Source organism: Mus caroli, unplaced genomic scaffold, assembly GCF_978045245.1.
Source record: "Mus caroli unplaced genomic scaffold, Mus_caroli_1 scaffold_6, whole genome shotgun sequence".
Taxonomy (NCBI): domain Eukaryota; kingdom Metazoa; phylum Chordata; class Mammalia; order Rodentia; family Muridae; genus Mus; species Mus caroli.
This window is the reverse complement of record NW_028227261.1, coordinates 79,045,214-79,064,924: the sequence shown is the minus strand read 5'-3', so window position 1 is coordinate 79,064,924 and position 19,711 is coordinate 79,045,214. Positions and strand designations below refer to the sequence as shown.

The 19,711-nt window shown below is 40.4% G+C and overlaps 1 protein-coding gene across 23 annotated transcripts in view; it reads right to left on the bottom strand.

Annotated features, from left to right (window-relative positions):
• Positions 1-19,711, bottom strand: part of Ptprd (protein tyrosine phosphatase receptor type D) — a 2,287,128-nt gene that overhangs the window by 672,150 nt on the left and 1,595,267 nt on the right. For all 23 annotated transcript variants that reach the window (XM_085839214.1, XM_085839210.1, XM_085839224.1 and 20 more), the window contains exon 10: positions 3,715-3,753. The gene's annotated coding sequence lies outside the window, so the exon portion shown is untranslated. The remainder of the gene's footprint in view (positions 1-3,714; positions 3,754-19,711) is intronic.

Sequence of the window (19,711 nt, the reverse complement as noted above, 5' to 3'; positions counted from 1 at the left end):
CATAGGCTCTCTGTAAAAGTCCAAATGGTGACCCAAAGTGGTGCAAATGCAAAATAAACAGTGCCTTGTCTCACTCTTGTTTCTTCCTGAAAGCATCTTTAAATCGATATTTTAAAATAAAGCTCCTACCTAACCACAAGATAATGTTAAACTCTTATAATCTAGATGAAAACATGCAGTAATTGTGCAGTTGAGCTTCTTTCTTCTGAGTAAACTCCAGTCTTCCTTAATAACAAGCGTTCACATTTTAGGCATCCTCCCCACCAAGTTCCTGAGATTAAACAGTGGTACTTTTGTCTTTGAACTGAGTGTCATAAGAGTGTGAAAGATACAAATGTGAGTACACAGAATGATAAGATCACAACTCAGAGGAAAGTTGCATATCCTGGTAGAAATTCTTTAACAGGAATGATCTAAAGAGGAAGAGTGTGTTTACCTGGAATGAGATCACGCTAACTTTACTGTTTCTTCTCTCATGTGCTGTGTTTACACCAGACACAATCTCAGGAAGGAGAACATGGCCTTGCAAGAACTGTACAATGAAAAGTGCATTTTAAACACATTCTACCTCTTGCTTCTGATGTGAAAATGATAACTCAAAACTGTGTTCAGATAGACAGATGACACATAATGTAGATGTCAGGCCCATACATGTGGGAGTGTATGCGTATATAAATATAACATAAATGATTATTTATTAATCTGTGCCCAACATTCTAACAGTTCAGGATCTAATAAAAAATAAAACATGCATATTTTAATGAAGCTGATCAGAAATAATTACTTTTAATGTTAAGCCATCAGGAAAGAATCTCTTTAAATTATTTTCAAGCAAACCTTTTTTTTTTTTTAATCTAGAAAAATAGAAGATACTAGTCTTTAGTGGATGTTCAGTGTGGATACTCCCCCTACTAACTTCAGGACGAAGTAGCCTTACAATCATTGAGAGGAAACAGACTTCTCCCCATCAGCTGGAAGCAGATGCACTCAGAAAACTTCATTGCTCTTTGGTTATGAAGATGAAGAATGATGACACATAGAAGAAATACAGGAGCTGTGGCTTATGTTTACTAAACTAGCCCAAGAATCAGAGGGGTTGGGTTTCACTGGCATGTACAAGCAGATTCAAAGAATCCTGCTACTAACTGTCCAAGGCTTACCAAATTGTAGGATTTTCTTCTAAATGCTCATTAGTGCCTCCTGCATGGGTTGTCCATAGTACATTTCCTGAGGCACCATCTCATACTGTGCCCCTTCTTGGTGTTCATTTATTTGGGATGTAGCAATGACTTTTGCTCACCCTTAAAATTTGTTTCATCCATTTGATATTTTCTCTACACCATATGATAGTAGTTTGCAGTGAAGATGCCATTGTTGTAATAAAGCAAAGAAGAACTCTAGTACCTGCTTCATTTCCCCTTTTTGTCAGTTATGCTTTTAAGCTACCTGAGATGCATCTAAAACCAGACCATCATTTATTCTGCATGTGTCCTATTTGCTGCTCATAGGAGACAAGGTAAGGTAACCACCTAGGTTAGTGTTGGCAAAATGTGGGAAAAGAGAGCCCACTTTCACTCCTGATTAGCATGTGGAGGTTTTTATGAGCCTGAAAACATTTTCCTAGACTCCAGACATTGTACCATGTGTGTGATGACTAAAGTTTTTTGCATTGTGTTAGCCCTCAAAATAACTTTTTAAAAATGCTAAAAAAAATGAGTCACAACTACAAACTGTCCCACAAATTTTTATAAAGCCTCTGGGTCTTTGGACAGGTGCTTGTAGGGAGTTGAAATGTCGACCTCTTTAGTATATCTTTCTAGTAATATTACTTACCTAAATACTGTCAGAATTATAGATGGTCAAATGGCATAGCAAACCTCTAAAATGTGAACTGGTACCCATTTCTAACATGAAAACATTGAGACCCAGAGAAAAGTGACTTTTAATAGTAGTTATGAGCTTTTGAGAATTTTGGTTTGAGAGTCAGTGTATACCTTTTTATTGCACAAGGTGAAGTGTCCATGCTTATGGTATAGGACAATTATATAAAGTTATGAACTTAGAGTGGATATATATGATTCATAAATAACCAAAAAATTTCTCAATATTTGTTTACTGTTAGTACCAATCTGCTTAACAACACACACCATTATAGTCACACACCCACGATCAGTAACAAGTATAAACCGTGTCATGTCTCCAGAGTGGTTCTGCATGGGAATGCATTCCTTATTGTGTCTTTATCCCAAACCAAGGAAAGTTCCTTCGAGGAATGCTTATGCTTTGTGCTTTGTAAGAGGAACGCTCAATTCTGTATGTTACTTGGCGAATCTGTAGATAGCAATCAAGATTGGCAGCACAGTTAACCTTTCCATTGCCAACAAATAGCCATCAGAGGAAAACGACAGTGTAATTCTAAGGCTTCTTAGTTATCTTTGAATGCAGAAGTGATTCGAATCATTCTGATTATAAATTTGAATGGTTTAAAATATGGTTTCAATGAACTAGAACTATATTTTAATTACGTATTTCACAGTGAGATATGTGGTTTCAATTTTGGAGAAGTCAGGGACTTCCTGAGTACAGAAACACTGTCACAAGAGAAAACAGAAATAACTCAGGAGCCAGTTCCCTCATTTAAACATGGCTGGAATTGTCCATATGCCAAGATTTCCCAAAGCATCAAATAATTGCATGATGTGTAGAATCTTTTCTTCAACAAAGTATATAACTATATTCAATGCTTTTATTTATTTTTTTATTTTTTAATTTATTTTAATTAGGTATTTTCTTCATTTACATTTCCAATGCTTTCCCAAAAGTCAAAAAAAATGCTTTTATTTTTAAGAGATCCCATGTTCCAGTTTCAATGAACTAAATTGTCAAGTAAGTAAAGTCTGGCGAAAAAAGCCAAAACAAAACAAAACAAAACACCACAATTTTTTCTCTCTGTTCTTTCCTTACATTTTTGTTTTCTATTTTCTTTCTTACTTTTCTTTTAGACGTGATCTACTGTATCCGTCATTCTCCAACTTCTGTATTCTACTGCTAATTCATTCTGGTGTTATTCCTTTGTTCTCCTTATCCGCAGTGAGGAGTGGGTTACCTAGTTATTTACTTGTTCCTTGGCTCCCGTGCCTTTATGGACACTGGCCTGTTGCCACTTCCTGCTTGTTTCAGTACCCTCCTTACTGGAATGCTTTTTATCAGGTTCACCATGCTTTCTCTATTTTCTTCAATAGACAAGGTTTCTACCATCATTCCATCAGAGTGCAGTCTGATGTTCGGTAGGACTTCTGTCTAGCCTCTCTGTGCTAATTCTCAGATTAGCATATGAAGCAGGTTTTTCACTCAACCCACCTAGAAGTCAGAACAGAGCAATAAGCAAAGTCTTTATCTGGTTTAAAAAAATCACCATGCAAAAGCTTTCATATTCATTTTTCCTTCTGCTAATGAAACAGGCCTAGGTCTTGAAATTTCATTCAGTTCGTAATTTGTTTATATCCATCTATTGCATTAAAAAATCTCATGTATTCTTATGACATCAAATAATCTCTGTCATTGAAAGTTCAATTTTGTTTCTCAGACTACATAGTTGAATTTCTAACATTTGTAAAAGAAAGCTGTAAGCCACTCTAGCAAATAGACACAGTTAAATAATAAAACAAAGGAAACGTGAAAGCTGGGCCCAGCCCAGAGAGTTTTAAATCTTACTTGCTAGTTAGATCCCCTGGGTGCTCACCAGACTTCTCCCTAAACAAAGAAGAAATGTGACAACAATTAAAACGTGAAAATGATGCTATTAAAAACTGCTCATTTGGGTGACGCATGTTTATAGCGCTTGGCTAGTGGGAAATGTCAAAATCTACTGAGAAGTGAGATTTGTTGTATTATGGCATTTCCCTTCACACTTACTGTTATAAGGAACAATCCAAAACGCCCCCTTTCAAGCCCAAAGAAGCAAAAGTTTTTCTGACTATTCTGGAAAGAGAAGTACAGCTCAAAACTATTCTGTGCACTTGCCAATATAAATTATATACAATATGAAATAAAGAATACACAATTGTCAATATCATTAAATAAATATTTGTATTGGAAAATTTTTGAAATATTCTCATGAAAAGGAATAGTCTTTCCTTTGTAAACTTCAGTTGAGATTAAGAGAGATTTGGTTTGTTTTGTAAAGATAGAAAACACTCACTGAGTTGCTTTGTAATGATAGGAAACGCTCACTGAGTTGTTTTGGATGATACCCCAGGATTTTTAAAATGACACAATCTTTGAAATTGCGTGAGTAATGGGAATGGGAGAGTGAGAGTGAGAGGGAGAGGGAGAGGGAGAGGGAGAGGGAGAGGGAGAGAGAGAGAGAGACTTCAAAACTGAGCTGAGGAAAAGTCTTGGTAAGCTCATGAGTAAGGTGGTGCAGTGGCTTAGTCTATTAGGACTCTTCTCACCATCTGAAAACCTGAGTTTGATCCCTACGCCCCACATGATGGAGAGAGGGAAACTATTCACATAAGTTATCCTCTCACCGCTGAACACACGTGATAACAATAATGCACACACATAAATACAAATAGATACATATTTTTAAATTTAAAAGAATAAATACTAGTTTACTGTTAATGTTATCTTTATGAGAATTGAGAAAACTGCAAATCAATGAAAGTTTTAGTATTTCAGAACTTTAGTTTTATAATCTAGAAGCCACTTCACAAACAGTCATTTTTCTCCTTTGCCCAATGATTTTTAGTCATATTTCTTCACTATGGCTTTTTTCTAATAGTAGATGTAGAAATTAATTTGGGCTCCTAGTAGTGTGGCAAGTAGAGATACTAATTTATTTCTGTACTTAAAAAAATGTTGTTGAACAGATTATCTTGTATCCCAGCATGACCTTGAATTTGTTATATAGCCAAAGATGACCCTTTGCTCCTGATTATTGTGCAGAGGAGCATTGTGCCTTCAACTCTTAAGTGCAGGGATTATACATATTTTTATCATGCTTGGTTTATTTGGTACTCGGGCATGTGTTCAGGACACAGGACTAACTGAACTACCTCCAAAGATATATGCCTATAGATTTTGGAAAATTCAAGTGGGACAAGGAAAATCAATGAAAATGTTGCTGCGAGTGTTGAAAGGAAGAGGAAGACATACAGACTGAACTTCTGTAGCTGATGAATGTATTTATTTGCTATTGTGGGAGCAGTGGTCACTTAATAGGTAGATACATGTATATAAACCCATCAAATAATTTGTATCTTATAAAATATTATTTATATTTTAATACTCTGAATAAAGAGGTGTAAGTACGTCATTTATATTTACTACAGAACATGCCTTGCATTATTAACTTTTTGATAAAATTAGTGTGTCCAGGTATTGGAATTTTTATTTTAAAAGAACATCTGCTACTTTGCATGGTTTCACACATCTATAATCCTGGTACTCAAAAAGTTGAGATGTGGGTCAAGAGTTCAAGACCAGCCTGGGTTCCATAGCAAAACTGTGTCAGAGATGGGGGGGGAGAGGGGAGAGGGGAGAGGGGAGAGGGGAGAGGGGAGAGGGGAGAGGGGAGAGGGGAGAGGGGAGAGGGGAGAGGGGAGAGGGGAGAGGGGAGAGGGGAGAGGGGAGAGGGGAGAGGGGAGAGGGGAGAGGGGAGAGGGGAGAGGGGAGAGGGGAGAGGGGAGAGGGGAGAGGGGAGAGGGGAGAGGGGAGAGGGGAGAGGGGAGGGGAGGGGAGAGGGGAGAGGGGAGAGGGGAGAGGGGGGAGGGGAGAGGGGAGAGACAGAGAGAGAGACAGACAGAGAGAGAGAGAGAGAGAGAGAGAGAGAGAGAGAGAGAGAGAGAGAGAGAGGGAGAGAGGGAGAGAGAGAGAGAGATTTGCTTCACTTCAGGAAGACTATAAGAGCCTAGGATCTGAAGTGAGGTAGCATTCTCTAGGCAGGTATGTGCTACCACATTAGCTGTGGTGGCTGAGGGTACCATCTCAGTTTCTGATAAGTGCAAAAAAGAGGCTGGCTGAGGCACTGAATGTGAATGTGGTCACAGGAAACAAACAAAAATGCTAGTCAGGCTTTTGGAAATGTGCTGTCATTTTTCTCAGGTATTGCAGATTTGGAATATAATGGAATTGAGTAGATAAGAGTTTTGTACATAGAGTTTGGAATGTCTCTGAGACAACACAAATGTTAAGTTGCATACAACATCCTAGAGAGTGGCAACCTTGGAGAGGGTCATAGTTTTCTGAATGGTACAGAGGAACAACTCACAGTAAGGATGCTACATGACTGGCTACATTTTTTCTACTCTCTCTCACCTACACAGCCAGAATTAAGTTACAAAGTATTGTTTTTTAATGAAACAAAACCAATTTCAACTATGGATATGTTCTTTAGAGTCTTTTATGTCTACAATGTAGCAATATATATATATATATATATATATATATATATATATATATATATATACATATATACAAACCTTTGCACAAATACTTGCCAAATGAAATATAATTTAAATACATCATTTTGCTAAAATGTTCAAAGAACTCAGCACAATTTATAAAAAATGGTCATTGTGTACTGAATTAGGAAAAAAATATGACATGGTTTGCTGAAGATAGCTTAACATTTATATTGTAACAACCTAAAATTTAGTACTTCTATGTACCAAGAGAAATCAATGACATAAACAGACAATGAAACCCTAAAATCACAGCTTGTTAGAGAAATTATGTTTTGCAGTTAATGGGGTGATTTTTCAAGAGATTTTCCAGCTTCAGTATAATCCTTTGGAATCTTGGTTTTTATTAGCACTGATTCACAGTCACTATTCCCAGAATTGGGAAGTTATGTTTCTTCGTTAAACTTTGTTTCTTTATCTATGAAATTGGGTAGTATGTAGCAACTCAATAACATTTTTAATCATTCATATATACTTTCTAACATCAGTAATACTATGAGGTTCTTAATATTATGTTCATGAGTGTTCCTAAATGATAAGGAATTTTCCTGTTGTTGACACTCCCAAATTAAATTATGTAATATGTATCATGGTAACTTCATTTATTTTTATTTATTTATTTACTTTTAAGTTTTAAGTGTTTGGTTTTATTTTTTTGTTTTTTAAGACAGGATTTCTCTGTGTAGTTCTGGCTGACCTGGAACTCTCTTTGTATACCAGGATGGCTGTAAAATCATAGAGATCTATCTGCCTCGACTTCTTAAGTACTGGTATTGAAGGCATGCACTACCACTGCCTGACAAAGATTAAAAACTCAGGTGATAGCAGATGCTGGCAAGGATGTGGAGGAAGAGAAACATTCCTCCATTGCTTGTGGGATTGTAAGCTGGTACAATAACTCAGGAAACCAGTTTGGCAGTTCCTCAGAAAATTGGACATAGTTCTACTAGAGCATCCAGCAATGCCACTACTGGGCATATACCCAGAAGATACACCAACATGTAATAACGACACATGTGTCACTATGTTAATAGTAGCCTTATTTATAATAGCCAGAAACTGGAAAAAACCCAGATGTCCTTCAACAGAGCAATGGATACAGAAAATGTGGTACATTGACACAATGGAGTACTACACAGCTATTAAAAACAATGACTTTATGAAATACTTAGGCAAATGGATGGATCTGGAGGATATTAACCTGAGTGAGGTAACCCAATCACAAAAGAACACACATGATATGCACTCACTGATAAGTGGATATTAGCCCAGAAGCTCAGAATACCCAAAATACAATTTGCAAAACACATGAAACTCAAGAAGAAGAAAGACCAAATTGTGGATACTTACATCCTTCTTAGAAGGGGGAACAAAATACACATGGAAGGAGTTACAGAGACAAAGTGTGAAGCAGAGACTGAAGGAATGACCATTTAGAGACTTCCCCACCTGGGGATCCAGCCCATATACAACCACCAAACCCAAACATTATTGTGGAGGCCAACAATAGCTTGCTGACAGGAGCTTGATATAGCTGTCTCCTGAGGGATTCTGTCAGTGTCTGACAAGTACAGAAGTGGATGCTTACTGGGTCCCCAATGAAGGAGCTAGAGAAAGTACCCAAGGAACTGAAGGGGTTTGCAGCCCTATAGGAGGAACAACAATATGAACTAACCAGTACCCACAGAGCTCCCTGGGACTAAGCCACCAACCAAAGAAAACACATGGTGGGACTCATGGCTCTAGCAGCATATGTAACAAAGGATGGCCTAGTTGATCATCAATGAGGGGAGAGGCCCTTGGTCCTGTGAAGGTTCTATGCCCCAGTGCAGGGGACTGCCAGGGCCAGGAAAGGGGAGTGTATGTGTGTGTGTGTGTGTGGGGGGGGGTGTTGTTGAGCATGGGGAGGAGTGAGGGGATGGGGTTTTTGGATGGGAAACCAGGAAATGGAATAATATTTGAAATGTAAATAAAGATGCCAGAAACATTTTGCTGACAGGACCCTAACATAGCTCTCTCTCTCTTGTCAGTCTATGCCAATGCCTGGCAAGTACAGAAGTGAATGCTCACAGTCGTCTATTGGATGGTACATAGGACCCCTAATGAAGGATCTAGAGAAAGTACCCAAGGAGCTAAAGGGGTCTGCAACCCTATAGGAGGAACAAAAATATGAACTAACCAGTACCCCACAGAGCTTTGTCTCTAGATGCATATGTAGCAGAGGATGGCCTAGCTGGCCATCAATGGGAGGAGAGGCCCTTGGTATTACGAAGATCATATGCTCCAGTACAAGGGAATGCTAGGGCCAGGAAGTAGGAGTGAGTGGGTTGGGGAGCTTTGGGGACAGCATTTGAAATGTAAATGAAGAAAATATCTAATAAAAAAAGGGAAAAAGAAATGTAATTAAAGAAAGATTTTAAAAATCAACACATTCTCCCATATATTTTATCCTGACCATAGCTTTCCTTCCTTCTTCTCTTCCCAGTCACCATCTCCCATACCATCCACTCCTTCAGAAAAGTGGAGACTTCCTAGAGATATCACCAAATATGGTATATCATGTTGCCATAAGACTAGGCACCTCCCTTTATATTAACTGAACAATGCAACCCAATAGGAGGGTGAGGGCCCCCAAAGCAGGCAAAAACATCAGAAGTGGCCTATGACTATCCACCTGATAAGCAAATAACTTTCCCCAAGAGTCAGTTTCTTTTACAATATGATAGGCATAAAAAGAAATCAATATGTATCTTTCAGAAAAAACATAAATTTAGAAAATTTCAATGAATGTTTAGCACCTAAGGTTGATTAAGTTTTCATTTGTTCAACATGTATATTTGAGCATTACCATGAGTTCTTTTCTAGACACTAGAAAAGTTTCAGTTTGAAGAAAGATAGCCAGTTTCTTCTCACTAAAGATTTTTTCTTAATGTGTAGCATAATCATTAAACAACAAAGGCATTAGGTGATGATGATAGATAGACAGACAGACAGATAGATAGATAGATAGATAGATAGATAGATAGATAGATAGATGACAGACAAGTAGCCAAAAAGACAGAGAGATAGTTAGATGGAAAGTTTCAAATTTAACTATGTCCCATGAAGATAACAAAGGGTGTTTCCTTGTTAAGGTTTTATTGCTGTAAGGAGACACCACAAGCAATGCAAGTCTTTTTTTTTTTTTTTTTTTTTTTTTAAATATTTTTATTACATATTTTCCTCAATTACATTTCCAATACTATCCCAAGAGTCCCCCATAGCGCCCCCCACTTCCCTACCCACCCATTCCCATTCTTTTGGCCCTGGCATTCCCCTATATTGGGGCATATAAAGTTTGCAAGTCCAATGGGCCTCTCTTTCCATTGATGGCCGACTAGGCCATCTTTCGATACATATGCAGCTAGAGACAAGAGCTCCGGGGTTCTGGTTAGTACATCATGTTGTTCCAACAATAGGGTTGCAGATCCCTTTAGCTCCTTGGGTACTTTCTCTAGCTTCTCCATTGGGAGCCCTGTGATACATCCAATAGCTGACTGTGAACATCCACTCCTGTGTTTGCTAGGCCCCGGCATCGTCTCACAAGAGACAGCTATATTTGGGTCCTTTCAGCAAGATCTTGCTAGTGTATGCAATGGTGTCAGCGTTTAGAAGCTGATTATGGGACGGATCCCTGGATACAGCAGTCTCTAAATGGTCCATCCTTTCATCACAGCTACGAACTTTGTCTCTGTAACTCCTTCCCTGGGTGTTTTGTTCCCAATTCTAAGAAGGTGCACAGTGTCCACACTTTGGTCTTCATTCTTCTTGAGTTTCATGCGTTTAGCAAATTGTATCTTATATCTTGGGTATCCAAAGTTTTGGGCTAATATCCACTTATCAATGAATACATGTTGTGTGAGTTCTTTTGTGATTGTGTTACTTCACTCAAGATGATGCCCTCCAGGTCCATCCATTTGGCTAGGAATTTCATAAATTCATTCTTTTTAATAGCTGAGTAGTATTCCATTGTGTAAATGTACCACATTTTCTGTATCCATTCCTCTGTTGAGGGACATCTGGGTTCTTTCCAGCTTCTGGCTATTATAAATAGGGCTGCTATGAACATAGTGGAGCATGTGTCCTTTTTACCGGTTGGGACATCTTCTGGATATATGCCCAGGAGAGGTATTGCTGGATCCTCCGGTAGTACTATGTCCAATTTTCTGAGGAACCGCCAGACTGATTTCCAGAGTGGTTGTACAAGCTTGCAATCCCACCAACAATGGAGGAGTGTTCCTCTTTCTCCACATCCTCGCCAGCATCTGCTGTCACCTGAATTTTTGATCTTAGCCATTCTGACTGGTGTGAGGTGGAATCTCAGGGTTGTTTTGATTTGCATTTCCCTGATGATTAAGGATGTTGAACATTTTTTCAGGTGCTTCTCTGCCATTCGGTATTCCTCAGGTGAGAATTCTTTGTTCAGTTCTGAGCCCCATTTTTTAATGGGGTTATTTGACTTTCTGGAGTCCACCTTCTTGAGTTCTTTATATATATTGGATATTAGTCCCTTATCTGATTTAGGATAGGTGAAGATCCTTTCCCAATCTGTTGGTGGTTTTTTTGTCTTATTAATGGTGTCTTTAGCCTTGCAGAAGCTTGGCAGTTTCATGAGGTCCCATTTGTCAATTCTCGATCTTACAGCACAAGCCATTACTGTTCTATTCAGGAATTTTTCCCCTGTGCCCATATCTTCAAGGCTTTTCCCCACTTTCTCCTCTATAAGTTTCAGTGTCTCTGGTTTTATGTGAAGTTCCTTGATCCACTTAGACTTGACCTTAGTACAAGGAGATAGGAATGGATCGATTCGCATTCTTCTACATGTTAACAACCAGTTGTGCCAGCACCATTTGTTGAAAATGCTGTCTTTCTTCCACTGGATGTTTTTAGCTCCCTTGTCGAAGATCAAGTGACCATAGGTGTGTGGGTTCATTTCTGGGTCTTCAATTCTATTCCATTGGTCTATTTGTCTGTCACTATACCAGTACCATGCAGTTTTTATCACAATTGCTCTGTAGTAGAGTTTTAGGTCCGGCATGGTGATTCCACCAGAGGTTCTTTTATCCTTGAGAAGAGTTTTTGCTATCCTAGGTTTTTTGTTATTCCAGATGAATTTGCAGATTGCACTTTCTAATTCGTTGAAGAATTGATTTGGAATTTTGATGGGGATTGCATTGAATCTGTAGATTGCTTTTGGCAAGATAGCCATTTTTACAATGTTGATCCTGCCAATCCATGAGCATGGGAGATCTTTCCATCTTCTGAGATCTTCTATAATTTCTTTCTTCAGAGACTTGAAGTTTTTATTATACAGATCTTTCACTTCCTTAGTTAGAGTCACGCCAAGATATTTTATATTATTTGTGACTATTGAGAAGGGTGTTGTTTCCCTAATTTCTTTCTCAGCCTGTTTATTCTTTGTGTAGAGAAAGGCCATTGATTTGTTTGAGTTAATTTTATATCCAGCTACTTCACCGAAGCTGTTTATCAGGCTTAGGAGTTCTCTGGTGGAATTTTTAGGGTCACTTATATATACTATCATATCATCTGCAAAAAGTGATATTTTGACTTCATCTTTTCCAATTTGTATCCCTTTGATCTCCTTTTGTTGTCGAATTGCTCTGGCTAGGACTTCAAGTACAATGTTGAATAGGTATGGAGAAAGTGGACAGCCTTGTCTAGTCCCTGATTTTAGAGGGATTGCTTCAAGCTTCTCACCATTTACTTTGATGTTGGCTACTGGTTTGCTGTAGATTGCTTTTATCATGTTTAGGTATGGGCCTTGAATTCCTGATCTTTCCAAGACTTTTATCATGAATGGGTGTTGGATCTTGTCAAATGCTTTTTCCGCATCTAAGGAGATGACCATGTGGTTTTTGTCTTTGAGTTTGTTTATATACTGGATTACGTTGATGGATTTCCGTATATTGAACCATCCCTGCATCCCTGGGATGAAACCTACTTGGTCAGGATGGATGATTGTTTTGATGTGTTCTTGGATTCGGTTAGCAAGAACTTTATTGAGGATTTTTGCATCAATATTCATAAGGGATATTGGTCTGAAGTTTTCTATCTTTGTTGGGTCTTTTTGTGGTTTAGGTATCAGAGTAATTGTGGCTTCATAGAATGAGTTGGGTAGAGTACCTTCTGTTTCTATTTTGTGGAATAGTTTGTGAAGAACTGGGATTAGATCTTCTTTGAAGGTCTGATAGAACTCTGCACTAAACCCATCTGGTCCTGGGCTTTTTTTAGTTGGGAGACTATTAATGACTGCTTCTATTTCTTTGGGGGATATAGGGCTGTTTAGATCATTAACCTGATCTTGATTCAACTTTGGTACCTGGTAACTGTCTAGGAACTTCTCCATTTCATCCAGGTTCTCCAGTTTTGTTGAGTATAGCCTTTGGTAGAAGGATCTGATGGTGTTTTGGATGTCTTCAGGATCTGTTGTTATGTCTCCTTTTTCATTTCTGATTTTGTTAATTAGGATGCTTTCCCTGTGCCCTCTGGTGAGTCTGGCTAAGGGTTTATCTATCTTGTTGATTTTCTCAAAGAACCAGCTCCTTGATTGGTTGATTCTTTGAATAGTTTTTCTTGTTTCCACTTGGTTGATTTCACCCCTGAGTTTGATTATTTCCTGCCGTCTACTCCTCTTGGGTGAATTTGCTTCCTTTTGTTCTAGTGCTTTTAGGTGTGTTGTCAAGCTGCTAATGTGTGCTCTCTCTAGTTTCCTTTTGGAGGCACTCAGAGCTATGAGTTTTCCTCTTAAAAATGCTTTCATTGCGTCCCATAAGTTTGGGTATGTTGTGGCTTCATTTTCATTGAACTCTAAAAAGTCCTTAATTTCTTTCTTTATTCCTTCCTTGACCAAGGTATCATTGAGAAGAGTGTTGTTCAGTTTCCACGTGAAGGTTGGCTTTCTATTATTTATTTTGTTATTGAAGATCAGCCTTAGTCCATGGTGATCTGATAGGATGCATGGGACAATTTCAATATTTTTATATCTGTTGAGGCCTGTTTTGTGACCAATTATGTGGTCAATTTTGGAGAAGGTACCATGAGGTGCTGAGAAGAAGGTATATCCTTTTGTTTTAGGATAGAATGTTCTGTAGATATCTGCCAGATCCATTTGATTCATAATTTCTCTTAGTTTCACTGTGTCCCTGTTTAGTTTCTGTTTCCATGATCTGTCCATTGGTGAAAGTGGTGTGTTGAAGTCTCCCACTATTATTGTATGAGGTGCAATGTGTGCTTTGAGCTTTACTAAAGTTTCTTTAATGAATGTGGCTGCCTTTGTATTTGGAGCATAGATATTCAGGATTGATAGTTCCTCTTGGAGGATTTTACCTTTGATGAGTATGAAGTGTCCCTCCCTGTCTTTTTTAATGACTTTGGGTTGGAAGTCAATCTTATCAGATATTAGAATGGCTACTCCAGCTTGTTTCTTCATGCCATTTGCTTGGAAAATTGTTTTCCAGCCTTTCATTCTGAGGTAGTGTCTATCCTTTTCTCTGAGATGAGTTTCCTGTAAGCAGCAAAATGTTGGGTCTTGTTTGTGTAGCCAGTTTGTTAGTCTATGTCTTTTTATCGGGGAGTTGAGTCCATTGATATTAAGAGATATTAAGGAAAAGTAATTGTTGTTTCCTGTTATTTTTGATGTTAAAGTTGGCATTTTGTTCTTGTGGCTGTCTTCTTTTAGGTTTGTTGAGGGATTACCTTCTTGTTGTTTCTAGGGCGTGGTTCCTGTCCTTGTATTGGTTTTTTTCTGTTATTATCCTTTGAAGGGCTGGATTCGTGGAGAGATAATGTGTGAATTTGGTTTTGTCGTGGAATACTTTGGTTTCTCCATCTATGTTAATTGAGAGTTTGGCTGGGTATAGTAGCCTGGGCTGGAATTTGTGTTCTTTTAGTGTCTGTATAACATCCGTCCAGGATCTTCTGGCTTTCATAGTCTCTGGTGAAAAGTCTGGTGTAATTCTGATAGGCTTGCCTTTATATGTTACTTGGCCTTTTTCTCTTACTGCTTTTAGTATTCTATCTTTATTTAGAGCATTTGTTGCTCTGATTATTATGTGTCGGGAGGTATTTCTTTTCTGGTCCAGTCTATTTGGAGTTCTGTAGGCTTCTTGTATGTTCATGGGCATCTCTTTCTTTAGATTTGGGAAGTTTTCTTCTATAATTTTGTTGAAGATGTTTGCTGGTCCTTTCAGTTGAAAATCTTCATTCTCATCCACTCCTATTATCCGTAGGTTTGGTCTTCTCATTGTGTCCTGTATTTCTTGGATGTTCTGAGTTAGGATCTTTTTGCATTTTACATTTTCCTTGATTGTTGTGCCGATGGTCTCTATGGAATCTTCTGCACCTGAGATTCTCTCTTCCATCTCTTGTATTCTGTTGCTGATGCTCGTATCTATGGTTCCAGATTTCTTTCCTAGGGTTTCTATCTCCAGTGTTGCCTCATTTTGGGTTTTCTTTATTGTGTCTACTTCCCTTTTTAGGTCTAGTATGGTTTTGTTCATTTCCATCATCTGTTTGGATGTGTTTTCCTGTTTTTCTGTAAGGACTTCTACCTGTTTGATTATGTTATCCTGTTTTTCTTTAAGGATTTGTAACTCTTTAGCAGTGTTCTCCTGCAATTCTTTAAGGGATTTTTGTGCTTCTTTAAGGGATTTTTGTGCTTCCTCTTTATTGTCTTCTGCCTTTTTAGCAGTGTTCTCCTGCATTTCTTTAATTGTGTTATTAAAATCCTTCTTGAAGTCCTCTATCATCATCAGGAGATATGCTTTTAAATCCGTGTCTAGCTTTTCCGGTGTGTTGGGGTGCCCTGGACTGGGTGAAGTGGGGGTGCTGGGTTCTGATGATGGTGAGTGGTCTTGGTTTCTGTTAGTAAGATTATTATGTTTACCTTTCGCCATCTGGTAATCTCTGGGGTTAGTTGTTATCGTTGTCACTATTTAAAGATTGGATCAGAAGTTGTGTTCCACTCACCAGCAGTCTGTAAATCCTGCGGCGGGGGTCGTGGGTAGCTGACGGTACCCCGGTGCTGGTCCAGCCGGAAGAGGCTTGTGGTCCTACTCAGGCCGTTTTTCTGCTTCCCTAACTAATGCAGTCTCTGGTCCCGCGTGCAATTGGATTGGAGCAGAAGCTGTGTTCCACTCTCCAGAAGTCTTAAGATCCTGTCGTGGGTGTTGTGGGTAGCTGGTGAGTGTCAGCCGACCCTGCGCCCCAGCTGCCCCGGTGCTTTTCTGACCGGAAGAGGGTTGTGGCCCTATGTAGGCTGGATTTCTCTCTCCCCAACCAGAGCAGTCTCAGGTCCCGCGTGATTGGACTGGAGCAGAAGCTGTGTTCCACTCACCAGCAGTCCCAAAATCCTGCGGCGGGGGTCGTGGGTAGCTGGCGGGTGTCAGGCAACCCTGCGCTCCCGCTACCCTGGCGCTGATCCGGCCGGATGAGGCCTGTGGCCCTACTCAGGCCAGTTTCTGCTTCCCTAACTAATGCAGTCTCAGGTCCCGCAAAATTGGATTGGAGCAGAAGCTGTGTTCCACTCACCAGCAGTCCCAAAATTCTGCGGCTGGGGTCGTGGGTAGCTGGCGGGTGTCAGGCAACCCTGCTCTCCCGCTACACTGGCGCTGATCCAGCCGGATGAGGCCTGTGGTCCTACGCAGGCCGGTTTCTGCTTCCCTAACTAATGCAGTCTCAGGTCCCGCAAAATTGGATTGGAGCAGAAGCTGTGCTCCACTCACCAGAAGTCTTAAGATCCTGTGGAGGGTGTTGTGGGTAGCTGGCGAGTGTCAGCAGACCCTGCGCCCCAGCTGCCCTGGTGCCTTTCTGACCGGAAGAGGGTTGTGGCCCTATGTAGGCCGGATTTCTCTCTCCCCAACCAGAGCAGTCTCAGGTCCTGCGTGATTGGACTGGAGCAGAAGCTGTGTTCCACTCACCAGTAGTCCCAAAATCCTGCGGCGGGGGTCGTGGGTAGCTGGCGGGTGTCAGGCAACCCTGCGCTCCCGCTACTCCGGCGCTGATCCAGCCGGGTGAGGCCTGTGGCCCTACTCAGGCCGGTTTCTGCTTCCCTAACTAATGCAGTCTCAGGTCCCGCGCGCAATTGGATTGGAGCAGAAGCTGTGTTCCACTCACCAGCAGTCCCAAAATCCTGAGGCGGGGGTCGTGGGTAGCTGGCGGGTGTCAGGCAACCCTGCGCTCCCGCTACCCTGGAGCTGATCCCAATGCAAGTCTTTATAAAGGAAAACTTTTAACTGAGGCTTGCTTACAGTTTCATAGGTTTAGTCCATTATCACAGTGGGGAACAAGACAGCAGGCAGGCTGATATAGTACTGGAAGAGGACCAGAGAGTTTTACATCTTGATCTGAAGGCATCAGAAAGAGACAGTGTATAGAGCAAGTGGATGGTGCCACCAGAAAGAACTGGTAAGGTTGAGTGAGCTCAGACTCCGTGAATCTCAAAATTGAGAACTGTAGAACTGGAGGCACTCACTGCCTACTTCTACCAGCTTTGGGACATGTAAGCATGACACCCCAGTGAGAGGACCACGTCAATCAGTCAAAAGGGAAAAACACCTAGAATCCTTTGCCTGCAGATTGAGCATCACTAACATCTCAAACTGAGCCAATAGGAAACCCCTTCCCCTAAATCCTACCCTACTCCTCAATGTTTATAAAGTCTCTGACACTTGGAATAAAGTGTATGGGTTTCCATTCTTTCTGCTAGCCCTTAGAGCTTTAGTCCTTTTCTTTCACCCAATACCAGGTTAGGTTTCCCTCTTACCCCACCCCACTCAACAGGATGTTGGGGGTACCAGAGATCTGGGAAGTAAGAGACTCTCAGTAGTCAAAGGAACCTTAGATGAAATGCTCGACAGTAGTGAGAGGGAACTTATAGAGCCCACCCACAGCAGGAAGACAGGGCATCAAGTGAGGAATGGGGTGGCCTTTCCACAGTCACACCTCTGATCCATAACTGTTCCTTTCTGAAAGAATTACAGGGACGGAAATGAAGAGGAGCCTGACGAAAAGAAGGTCCAGTGACAGTCCTAAAGCGGGATTCAGCTCAAGAGGAGGTCCTAAGGCCTGACACTATTACTGAGGCTATGGAGCACTCACAAAAAGGGACCTATTATGACTGCCCTCTGAAAGTCCCAACAAGCAGCTGAGTCAGATGCAGATATGTGCACCCAACCAATGGACAGAAGGAGTTGAAAGGGAAGGAGGAAAGAAGCTGAGGAGAAGAGTGATCCTGTAGGAGGACCAACAGTCTCAATTAATCTGGATCCCTGAGATCTCTCAAACACTGGACCACCAAACACACAGTATACACCAGCTGATATGAGAACCCCAACACACATATAGTAAAGAGGACTTCCTGGTCTGTGTCCATTCAGAGATGATGTACCTAACCCTCAAGAGACTGGAGGCCCCAGGTAGTTTAGAGGTCAGGTGGGGTGGGGGGTGGGGACATCCACATGGAGACAAGAGGGGTAGGGAGGAGATGTGAGATGTGGAGCAGTCAGAGGGTAGATAGGGGTGGGAATGCAATATAGAGTGTAAAAAATAAATTAATTAAAAAAATAAAATGAAATGCAAAAACAAAATGTGTGAGTTATTTCACTGAGGAACATTTGAGCATGCCTGTTTTAATGAGCTATGACACTTAGGGAAGAGTTCTGTCTCCCAAAGCTTGCATCACTGGACCTCGGACCCACCTGGATGGTCAGGTTTATGCCACTGCCTCCAGCCATGGCTGCTGACGTTACTATTGCCCACTGGTGCTGCTTCAATAGTGGACCAGACCTGGGAACCAGCTGCCAAAACCTTGATTCCCTTCTAAGAGCTACAACACTTTTGGTTTTATAGCTGACCAAGACCCGCAGAACCTATTCATCCAGGTTCTGTGAAGGACAAGTGGGTTGGTACCACATTGGGCATAGCTTGAGCATAGGAGACCTCAAAACCCGCCCCCACTGTGATATGCTTTCTCCAACAATGACACACCTACACCAACAACAAGAACATCCTTCCAAATAGTGTTACTCTTTATAGAGCAAACATTCAAACACATGAATCTATAAAGACCATTCATATTCAAACTAGCACAGAGTACAATTGGTAATCAAGAAGGTTCTATTAAAGGATGATCATTTGTGTTGAGCTATGACAATCTTGCCAGAGGAAGTGGTAGGAACTTCTAGAAAGGGCATAGAAATATAAAACTCACACAGGGACAAACTTTGGTGTTTGGAGAACATAAATATGGTCTGCAGGGTTGGAGATAGTGAATCAGAAAAGTTAGGAGTGAGATGATGAATTAGGCAGGCAGCTTTCTGACTGTATAAGGCCTTGTAAGTCACTTGGAGTCATCAGCTACAGAAAAGCAGCACAGCAACTGGGTTCAGGAGGAGATAGATGCTCAACAAAGCTCCAGCAAAATAACTGCTCATCAGTTAAGGACAGGCTACTGATGCCATGTCATTCAACAGCAAAGTTAGGTTTTAAGTCCAGGTTCCTGCTCTTGTTCAATTTTAGCATTTCTGTGTTCATTGGTAACCTTAGGATTACTGCTTTTCATCATAGTTGATGACGGTTCCTGATTTGTTTCCTGTTCAACATGTGCCTTTTCCCTTGATTGGACTTTCCGGTCTCCACTCTTGTTCCTGGCACATGTTATGTCTAGAGCTTATCCACGAACTGCTTTCCATTATACCTCAGCACTTCTGCTCAGCATCTGCCACCAGTCATAATACTGTTCACAGTCCTCTGTTCCTTGGTCCCAGTATTGAAATTTTCAAAGGTGACTGTCATCCAGCATGGAGATTGTTTCCCCACATTAACCTTCTCTTGTGTATAGATTAGTACTAACCTTTGTTGTAAGAAGAATAAGTAGCTTTAAAACACACATTTCTCAGGTTTCACCCTTGATTGTACAGTAGCTGTTCCATGCAAAACAAATCCCGAGAATAGATGTACACATTGTAGGACAACAGACATGTAAGTTTTAAAAAGTGATTAGACTTAAGAGACATTTCAATTTACTTTTATAATTTATCATATATTAATATACTATCATTCTATGTTTTAGATGTTAACCTAAGTCATATTAACAGGAAGATATTGATATAACTTTAGTCATTGTTGTGGGCATTTTAATCAAGTTTATTCTCTAACACTGGTGTTTGTGCTGTGTCATGGTCTCT